At 38.6% G+C, this 7,782-nt stretch overlaps 2 pseudogenes; both read right to left on the reverse strand.

The window, feature by feature from the left end:
* Nucleotides 1-6,895: 6,895 nt before the first annotated feature.
* LOC102501684 (NADH dehydrogenase [ubiquinone] 1 alpha subcomplex subunit 3 pseudogene) lies at nt 6,896-7,147 on the reverse strand (annotated as a pseudogene).
* Nucleotides 7,148-7,294: 147 nt separating this feature from the next.
* LOC102502108 (NADH dehydrogenase [ubiquinone] 1 alpha subcomplex subunit 3 pseudogene) lies at nt 7,295-7,546 on the reverse strand (annotated as a pseudogene).
* Nucleotides 7,547-7,782: the final 236 nt, after the last annotated feature.

A 7,782-nucleotide genomic window follows, 5' to 3' on the forward strand; every position in this document is an offset into this window, starting at 1 on the left:
TTGCAAGGTATAGGAATAATATAAAAACAGTTTTGTTTTGATGCACAGCAATAAACAATTTAAAAATAAAATTAGAAAAACAATTCTGTTTATAATAGCATCAGAAAGAATAAAATATGGGGGCCAGCAGATGACCTAATGGCTATATTGTTGGACTTCCATGTAGTCGACAATAGTTCGAGTCCTGGACCTGGTGGCTTAAACTCACACTGGGCATGTGTGTGTGGCATGCCCAAGATTCCGAGAAGAGAATGGAGGAGAAAGGATTGCAGCATGGCCATCTCCCCTGGGGGGTGATTTCTTGCTTTCTGTCTCTCTTTCTGGCAAGTGCACACACCCTATAGCAAAAACCTCTCAAAAAAAAATAAATAAATAAATAAAAAAGAAAAGAGAAGAAAAGAAAAGAAAAAAAAGGGGGAAAAAAAAGAAAGGATTAATTTAACAAAAAAATTCAAAATCTGTATGGTAAAAAACTATAAAACATTGTTGAAAAGTAATTGAATAAAGGGATAAATAGTTCATGATTATAAATAGAAAAGATGAAATATCATTTAGATGGCACTATTTCCCAAACTGATCTTCATATTCAATATAACTTCTGTCAAAATTCAGCTTTTTGTAGAAATTACAGAAATTTAATATCAGAAATTATCACAAAGAATTCATATGGAAATGCTAGGGACACAGAATAGTCAAAACAATCTTGGAAAAGAAGAACCAAGTTGGAGAACGCACACATCCCAATTTCATAACCTACTACAAAGCTACAAGACGGTGTGGTGCTGGCTTAAAGAATAGTTTAGAGTCCAGAATGCAAAGCCTTGCATTTATAGTTAATTGAGTTCTGACAACTGTGCTTTCTTTTCTTTTCTTTTCCTTTTCTTTTTTAAATTTAAATTTATTTATTTTATTTCTTTTTATTCATTCATTTTTATTTGACCAGAGAGGGACAGAGTGAGAGAGAGAGAGAGAAAGAGAGAGAGAAAGAAGGTGATAAAGCAAACCTCCAGGTCCGGGACTCGAACCACAGTTGGCCGTATGGGAGTCCAACACCCTTAAGCACCATGCCACCTGCTGGTCCCAGAAATAACTGTTTTCAACAAATGGTGCTGGTACAACAGGGTATGTACATGCAGAAGAATAAAATTGAACCCCTACACCACAACATTAAAAAAAATGTACTTGACATGGAGAATTAATTTAAATGTAAAGGCTAAAAGTATGAAATTCTTGGAAAAGAATAAGAATAAATCTTTGAGTCAGGAAATAGTATCATTGATAGGATACTGAAAGCAAAACAAAGAAAAGAAAAAGTAGATACTATGGACTTCATTCAATTAAAAATGTACTGCAAGGGGGACCAGCAGGTGACATGATAGTTAAGGTGCTAGATTCCCACATGGCTAACCACGGTTCAAGGCCCAGACACAGTAGCCTGAAATTCATGCCAGGTCCATGTGCATGCATGCCCAAAGTCCCAATAGGAGAATGGAGAAGGGATTGCAACATGATCATACCCCAGGGGAGTGATTTTTCACTTTTCCTCTCTCTGTCTCTGGTGAGCACACGTATCCTATGGCTAAAACCTTACTAAAAAAAAATAAATGTACTGCAAGACACTAAAATACTTAAAACCATGTCTCTCATATGGGACTTATTTACATAATATATACAGGACTCATGTAACTTAATAATGAAAAGATGAATAACCCAACTAAAAATTGGACAAAAATCTGAACAGATCATTCTTTAATATATATATATATGTCATCAATAAGCTTATGAAAAATTTGTGGCCCAGTAAGTTGCATGGTGGATAAGGTGCTAGATCCCACAGAGCTGACTCAGAGGTTCAAATCCTTAACCGTGCAGCTTGAAAAACATGCTGGGCACATGTGTATGCATGCCAAAAATCATGAGAGAAGAATGGAAGATAAGTGACTGTGGTGTGGCCACTCCACTGTGGAGTGATTTCTCACTTTCCCTCTCTCTGGCGAGCACACGCATCCTATAGCAGAAACTTAAACAGACAGAAAGCTGTTTCAACACCTTGAATCATTAAGGAACTACATAGCAAAACCACAATAACAAATCACTTCACATACTATGATGGTTATATTCCAAAAAAAACACATAATAGCAAGTGTTGATGAAAATGTGAAAAATTGAAACTCTCATACATTTCTGATTAGAATGTAAAATAATGAAGCCATGTTGGAAAATAGTTTCGCTGTTTCTCAAAAAGTTAAATGTGAAATTACCATTAGAACCCATGATATCACTCCTAGATTTATACACAAAAATGAAAAAAATATGTCCTTGGTGCCAGTAGGTGGCATAACGATTAAGGTGCTGGACTCTCACATGATCTACCACTGTTGAAGTCCAGACCCAGTGGCTTGAAACTTATGCCAGGCATGTGTGAGGACATGCCCAAAACCCCAAGAGGAGAATGGGCATGTGTGATGCCCAAAACCCCAAGAGGAGAATGGAGGAGAAGGGATTGCAACATGGCATGGCCATCCCCTCAGAGGGGGATTTCTTGCCTTCTGTCTCTCTGTCTCTTGTGAGCACACACTCTCTATAGCAAAAATCTCTCTCTAAAAAAGATATGTCCTCGTGAAACTTCAGCCACAAATGTTTACAGTAGCATTATTCTTAACAGCCCCAAATGTTCATTAGTTGATGACTATATAAGAAATAAGTGGTATACCCATACGATAAAATATTATAATTTAACAATAAGGAAAGGATGAGTTATACATGCTACAATATGGAGGGACCTTAGAAATATTATGCTAAATGAAAGAAGTGTGTCACAAAAGACCACCTATTGCATACTTCCATTTATATAAGATGTTTAGAATAGGTAAACAATTAAAATGATACAATTGTATGGTATGTGAATTATATCTTAATAAAGTTATCTGAAAAATCACCATCTCCCAGAGGCAACCACTGTTAATATATTTAAAGGTACAAATAACTTTCAAGACATACAAATATATACATATAAACTAAAAGGTGTTCTATGGTACATAACTTTTTAATGACCTTTCCTTGTAGCATCACTATGTCATTAAATATTCTTTTACAGTGGAAATTTGTAAAACTGCTTATTAATTTTGTTGTATGTTTTATAATTTGTCTAAACAATCTTGGTCAAACATTAATGTTACGTTTAATTCGTTGTTATTATAAACAACACTGTGCTGAATACCTTTGAGCTAACTGGGTCAATGAGTATTTATACTTGATTATCTGAATTACAAAGTCCCTAATAACTTTGAAGAATGAAACACTTCATCCTTCCACTGACAATTCAGTTTGGTTCCCTTTTTCCCACATCCTCATCAAAGCAGATGTTACCTGCTTGAAAACTTTTTGCCAATTTTATTTGAATTTCTCTATATGACTATGAGTAATTATCTACACATTTCGAGACAAGTCTGCATAATGCCAAAGATCCAGAAGAAAAAGTTCAAAATTGTATAAGTGGCAAAAGTAACTTGTTGAACCCTATTATTCAATCATTACCTTGCCTGATTTAATCTTATACACTGACTGTTTCTAGTAAGAGTGTTTCAACAGCAAAAAAAAAAAAAAAAAAAAATCCTGAGTTCCCACCACATCTGAAGTCTTGACTTGTTATAAGTGACACTGATTATAAGTGTCACGAGCATGGACTGTCTGGTGATTAAGAAGGTGGGACTTCTAAGAAAGATTTTCCCACTGATTATACATCTTCAAATCTTGTGCATTATGCATTATTATTTGAAGATCTGAGGATAAGGATTCATGAAGGTATCTGCACATATGGTTTTGCTTCCCAGGCCCATGTTTTTCTGGAGATAGGGACAGTGATGTATTCTTTTAAGAGAAATTTGTACGTGCACTTGCTGGAGACATAGAGAGAGAAAAGGCGATGCTTTTTATGGCTAAGTAATATTCCATAGTGTATATGTGCCACACTTTTTCAATCCATTCATTTGTTCTCGGACATTTGGGTTGATTCCATGTCTTAGTGATTGTGAATAAAGCCACCACAATAAGTGTGGATACGCAAGTGTTCTTTAGAAAGTGAAACTGGACCCCTATCTCTCACCATTAACAAAAATCAACTCAAAAGGGATCAAAGATCTAAACATAAAATCACAAACTATAAAACTACTGGTGGAAAGCACAGGGGGATGGCCATGCCAAAATTCCTTCTCCTCTATTCTTCTCCTGAGATTTTGTGTATGCACACACATATACCTGGAGTGAGTTTCAAGCCGCCGGGTCCAGGACTCCAATTGCAGTCAACCATGTGTGAGTTCAGCACCTTAACCACTGCATCCCTTACTGGCCCTTGAGTCATTTTTTTTGACCCATAAATCCACCCAACCATTTTAGGGCATAGAAATATATACATAAAAATAAATATTTTCTAAATGCAAAGTAGTATTCTGGAATAGAAAAAGGGATGTTGATGAAACACTGATGAATTCCAAATACAATTTTGAATTAATTCATGGTAATGGGCAAATGCTTGACAAACAGACCATAGGTCTATGAGACATAAACATTAACAGTAACTTTGTGAAGGAGATATGGGAATTCACCATGTGATTTTTCTGGAAATATAAAATGATTCCAGAATTCTAAAAGAAACTTCAAAAGTAAAAAATAAAATGGTTGGGACCAGAAGCTGTCATAATGCTATGTCACTGGACTTCCATGTAGTCGATGGTGGTTTGAGTCCCAAACCTGGTGGCTTAAACTCAGGCTGGGCACATGAGCGTGTGCGCCCAAGATCTTGAGAGGAGAATGGAGGGGAAGGGATTGTGGCATGGTCATTCCCCCTGGGGGGTGATTTCTCACTTTCTGCCTCTCTGTCTCTGTCTTTCTGGCAAGTACGTGCTCCCTGTAGCAAAAACCTCTCCAAATAAATAAATAAATACATAAATAAAATGGTAAATAAATATTTTATTCATAAATGTCAGTAAATTACTTATTCATTGATTCATACATCAAGTGGGAATGGCTAATTTAAAAATTAGGAATTTAAGATTTGGCAGGACAATTAGATAGCCTGATATAAATGTTTGTAACCTTTCCCTATCTATACTTGCCAGAAGAATGTAACATATTTCTATCAGTAAAAGGAGTTCATCTAGGCATAAATAATTTACAAAGGATCCCCACCCCAATCTATAAGTCTGTTGTGCACCCTGGAGGGCAGGAAAGAGGGGATCTTATAGCCTTTATTTAGAACCACGGCATTTGCCCAATATGCTCATTTTTGTAGTTGAGAAAACCACATTCTTAGAATGAGATTGTCCTCATTCCTTTTTTCTTCTTCTTCTTTCAATCATTATTTTTAAGTGACCTTAAAGTAGTACTTACTCATCATATGTGTGCCCATTGCCTTTCTTCAATCCAGGTGTTGTCATGGTACAGGGTCCATGGGACACCTCAGGGCTTTTTCTGTGATTTTGACCCTTTTCCTCCTGGGTAGGTCCATGCAGAAAGAAGCTTGGTCCTTCCAACTCCTGTTTATCAAATGAGGCCACTGAGCAACTCTCTGAGAGATTGTTTCCTAATTGGAGATTATAGCTTTTAACAATGTTTGCTAAAAGAGAGAGAAGAGGGTCTTAAAGGCTCTACAGTGGCTTCCTGCCACGCAGTTGTGTTATTGCTAAGTATCCTCCTGCCCTCTCAAAATCTTTTGCTTTTCTAAAAAGCAACAATCATTTGAATAATTACAAAACTGAAAATACTTTCTTTTCTGACTATGTACTCTGTTTTCCTCCAAGCAAGAGCTCTGCTTTCATCTGATACATAAAAGAGCAATAGTTCTCTGATGAACTAAGACACATGGAATAACTAATTAACATTAAAATATTGTCTCTCATCATTAGCTTCATTCTCACTGGATGTGTCAGTTCTCGAGAAAGCAGTGCAGAGGCGATGACCCAATCTCATATATTTTTTTTAAAAAGAAATGCAAATTAAAGTAAAAAAGAAGAAGGACAATATGCTTCACTTGTAGGAATGCTAAGCCCACTGCCTGGGGATGACTTCCCTGCTTCAAGGCCCTGAATGCTTTCTGACATTCTCCCTCATTCTAAACATATTTGTGACCATTTCTGTGTGTTTCTATTATCTCGGAGTCTCTACAGAAGGATCAACCAACCCCACAGTGTCTAGGGCCATTACAGGAAGCTGCATCATTCAAGCTCGTAGAACAGAAACTGAGAAACTCCCTAGGGCAAAGGCATTCTATCTGCTATATTAAAATTCATGGAACCTCTAGATAGGCCCCAGTGAACTATCAGAGGTCATAACAGAAAAAATAAATGGATCCTAAAAAGCATTTGAAAAAGAATTAGACTATCTCAGTGAATATTTTGTCACCTGAAGAGGTCCAGAAGTTTCTGGAATGGACTCCCATAACAAATAAGAGGACTTTAAAGGTTTTGGGACTCCCCTGAGCCAGGAGACATTGCCTTATGCATGGTCACATGATTCCCAGCAAAGTAGATCCATAGAGTAACATCCATGTTCCTCCTCTGTTCTTCAGATGAAGAGTCTCTGCGGCTCTCCAAAGACCACGATGTCCTTTTTATACCACATTTGACCTCCTATTCTGTGAGTAGTTCAAGCTTTTTCCATCCCATCATCAGCCAGGAAGACCTTGAGATTCTCAATTTCTATGGAAAATCCTAAAGAACTGACAAGTCCAATTCTCAACAGAAGGCAGGACAGTATTTTCACAAAGCGTTACCAAGAGCTCTATAAGGTCCTAAAGACCAAAGATCTTCTCTTTTCTTTACTTTACTTTTTTTTTTTTTTGGTGGGGGAGGTGGACAAGTGGTAGTACGGGCCACATGGGAGCCCTGTCAACAGGTGCTCACAGTTTTTTCAGCCACTCCAGGCTGCGACTCTGTGGGTCCTGAGGGTGACTGGGCACATCGGGCAAGTTCCTGTCATCCTGGAGGGGCACTGAGTAGTTGTAGGGGATGGTGTGGTTCATCATGATGGAGTACTTGGTGTAGGGGCTGAGTGAGGGCAAGACGAAATTGAGGCCCACGATGGTGAAGGACGCGACCAGCACTGGGTCCTTGGACCAAGCATTCCTGAGGAAGGAGAGTCTGGCAGCCATGTTGGTCTCCGCAGCCAAGATCAAAGGTCTTAATGAGGCTACAGTAGCTACATCTTTTCCTTTTTTTTCCTTTCTTTTTTTTTTTTTTTGGTGGGGGAGGTGGACAAGTGGTAGTACGGGCCACATGGGAGCCCTGTCAACAGGTGCTCACAGTTTTTTCAGCCACTCCAGGCTGCGACTCTGTGGGTCCTGAGGGTGACTGGGCACATCGGGCAAGTTCCTGTCATCCTGGAGGGGCACTGAGTAGTTGTAGGGGATGGTGTGGTTCATCATGATGGAGTACTTGGTGTAGGGGCTGAGTGAGGGCAAGACGAAATTGAGGCCCACGATGGTGAAGGACGCGACCAGCACTGGGTCCTTGGACCAAGCATTCCTGAGGAAGGAGAGTCTGGCAGCCATGTTGGTCTCCGCAGCCAAGATCAAAGGTCTTAATGAGGCTACAGTAGCTACAGATTTTATCAGAGTACTATCAGATTAGGGGTTTAACTACACCATCTACACTTGAACATCTACACTCTCTGCCTTACCCACTCCCTTGTTGCTGTTCTCTTATTCTCCTCTCCATGTCACCCTCCTCCTCCTGCTCTCTAGGTTTCTTTGATGACTTCATCTGGACAGAGCCAGAATTACAAATA

Source organism: Tupaia chinensis, unplaced genomic scaffold (genome assembly GCF_000334495.1).
Source record: "Tupaia chinensis unplaced genomic scaffold, TupChi_1.0 Scaffold145396_1, whole genome shotgun sequence".
Lineage (NCBI taxonomy): Eukaryota > Metazoa > Chordata > Mammalia > Scandentia > Tupaiidae > Tupaia > Tupaia belangeri.